The sequence below is a fragment of the Nyctereutes procyonoides genome, unplaced genomic scaffold (genome assembly GCF_905146905.1).
Source record: "Nyctereutes procyonoides isolate TBG_1078 unplaced genomic scaffold, NYPRO_anot_genome, whole genome shotgun sequence".
NCBI classification, from domain to species: Eukaryota; Metazoa; Chordata; class Mammalia; order Carnivora; family Canidae; genus Nyctereutes; species Nyctereutes procyonoides.
Window position 1 is genome coordinate 48,402,002 of NW_026575043.1, and position 3,249 is coordinate 48,405,250.

Sequence of the window (3,249 nt, forward strand, 5' to 3'; positions counted from 1 at the left end):
TCAATGAATTTGACTAGTTCCTACAAGTGAATCACAGCATTTGTCTTTTTGTGATTGGCTTATTGCACTTAGCATAATGTTTTCAAGGTTCATCTAGGTTGTAAGTTATCTCAGAATTTCCATTTTGATTAAGGCTGAATAATATCCTCTGATATGTGTATATATACTACATTGTGTATCCATTAGTCTGTTAACTTGGGTTGCTTCCACCTTCTGGCTCTTAGGAGTATTGCTGCTGTGAACATGGGTGTACAAATACCTTTCTGAGTCCCTGCTTCTGGTTCTTTTTGGTGTATACCCCCAAGTGGCATTGCTGGATCCTAATTCTATTTTTAGGTCTTTGAGGAACTGCCGTACTGTTTTCATCACAGCTGGACCATTTTGTATTTGTACCAGCAGAGCCCAATGGTTCCAGTTTCTCCACATTCTCCTATGTTTTCTCCAGAAGTTTTGTCATTTCAGGTTTTACATTTAGATCTATGATCTGTTTTGAGTCAATTTATATTACCATGTGAGGTTTGGGTTGAGATTCATTTTTTTGGCATATGGACATCCAATTGTTCTAATATCATCTGTTGAAAACATTTATTTGCTCCTTATTGAATTGCTTTTGTGAAAAATCCATTGGTCATATATGTACAGGTCTGTGTTGGGACCTTATTTCATTCCATTCATCTCCGTGTCTATCTTGTCACCAATATCACACTTTTTTGATAACTGTAGCTTTATTTTTTTTAAATTTTTTTAAATTTATTTATTTATGATAGTCACACAGAGAGAGAGAGAGAGAGAGGCAGAGACACAGGCAGAGGGAGAAGCAGGCTCCATGCACCGGGAGCCTGATATGGGATTCGATCCCAGGTCTCCAAGATCGCGCCCTGAGCCAAAGGCAGGCGCCAAACCGCTGTGCCACCCAGGGATCCCCTAACTGTAGCTTTATAATAAGTTGTGAAATCAGGCAGTGTGAGTCCTATAACTTGGTTCTTCTTTTTCTTTCTTTTTTTTTAAAAAAGATTTTATTTATTCATGAGAGACACAGAGAAGCAGAGACAGGCCAGAGGGAGAAGAAGGTTCCCCATGGGGGGCCTGATGTGGGACTCGATCCCAGGACCTCGGGATCATGACATGAACTGAAGGCAGATGCTCAACCACTGAGCCACCCAGTTGCCCCAGTTCTTCTTTTTCAAAACTGTTTCAGCTATGCTAGTCTTGAGCTGTGGCATCTAAATTTTAGACTCAACCTATCAGTTTCTGCAAAAAGCCCTGTTGAGATTCAGATGAAGATTATGGTCTTTTCTATTTATTCACACATTTAACGTTTCCAGAACTTTTAATTTTGTCCCCATAGACATTAATTTCCATCTGGTTTTCCTTTCCTTCATCCTAAAGGACTTCCTTTAGCATTTCTTGTGCTTCAGATCTGCTGGAAACTAACTCTTGACTGAAAATGTCTTTATTTCATTTTCTATTTAAAGGATATTTTCACTAGAGCTTGACAGTTCTTTATTTTATAGTTGTCATTCCACTGCATTCTGTATTCCATTGTTCCTGATGAGAAGTCAGTTATTTTCACCATTGTTTCCATGTATATAATCTATTTTACCCCCCTCTGGCTGCTTTCTAGATCTTATTCTTTAACTTTGGTTTCCAGCAATTTGGTTTTCCTTGAATATTTCCACATTAGAGTTTTTTGAGCTTCTTGAATATATGGGCTGATATTTTAAATAACATTTGGAAAAATTTAAGTCAGTATTTCTTTAAAAAATTTTTACTGCTCTATTCTCTCTCTTTCTCTTCTTATTTTGGAAATCCAATTACATATGTGGTAGGATGCCTGATATCTTTTCTACAAGTCACTGAAGCTCTATTTTGTTTTTAAGTTGTTTTTCTTGCTGTTTCAGTTTGGATAATTTTTATGGACTGTCCTCAAGTTCACTGATGTTTTTTTCTTCTGTGTTGTCCAATATGTTAATATCACACAAGGAATTTTTTTTTTAGAATTTGTAATTTTCTCACCTAGAATTTCTAGTTTTTCTTGTTTTCCATATCTCTCCTGAAATTCACCATATCTTCCACTCATTAATCTTTTCTTCTAGATCCTTTTACTAATTTTAATGCATTTGCCTACTTATTTTAACATCTACTTTATCTTTGGGTTTGTTTCGATAAACTATTTGTTCTCTTGATGATAATACTTTACTACTTCTTAATGTGTTCAATGATTTTTAAACTTTATCTTGGACATTATGTATGCTATATTGCAGAGAACTTGGATTCTGTTATCTTCCTTAGAAAAGTGTTGGATTTTGATTTATCTGGCAGTTGAATTACTGGTGACTCTTCTTTAGCCAGTGGAGGTGTGGTTTTAGGTTTCTTTTGGGCGGGTCTATTTTGTCCATTCTAGATTTTAGTCCTTAGATATGGTCTTTACTACCAATGTATGATTCCTCTGGAGTTTCAACAGAAGGACTGAGGGGCTACCAGCTTCTCTAATTTGGTGGAACTTAATCCCCAGACTGCCTCCCAGCACTGAGGATGTGCTACAATCTCTGCTTAGCTCCTTAAGCTTTCCAGCTGTTTTCTTTCCTTTCCATTCCTCTTTTTTTTTTTTTTTTTTTTTTTTTTTTCCTGCTGGGCTCCACATATGCAGTTCAGGAGTCAGCCAAGGATTTGAGAGGAGTCTATATTCAGATTTTTGGGTCCCTTCTCTGTGCTCTTATCTTTTTGGGATTTTCCCCCTCAATTCCCAAGTACCCCTAGGAGCCCCAAACACTAACCTGTGATTCCTTAGCCCAGCGAGACTGTTGGTTTCTGCTTGACATTTATTCTCTGTGAGTTATGCAGACTTGAAGACTCCTCAAAGGAAAATCCAGGTAAATGTGGATGATTCCCTTCTTTTAAGGGTTCTGTTCCTTACAGTTTTTGCCTGCTGTTGGTTGTTTTCAATAGCCTTTCATTTTAAAAAATGTCTTATCCAGCACTGGTAGCTGCCATACACAGGACAATTAGCCCAACATAAGTTATTTTGCTATCACTGGAAGCCAGAAGTCTAATCAGTCTTCATTGGTGGACATTTTGTTTTTCATTTTGCCCTTTCACAAATAATATGGACTTTGTATACCTGTACAAAGCAAACAATCTATAAATCCTAGTGTAGTTTTATGAGTAAAATAGTGGGAATAGTTACTAATGATAGGATCTCTAGATCTAAGAATACATACTTTAAAACATTTGCTAGAAATGGCCAAA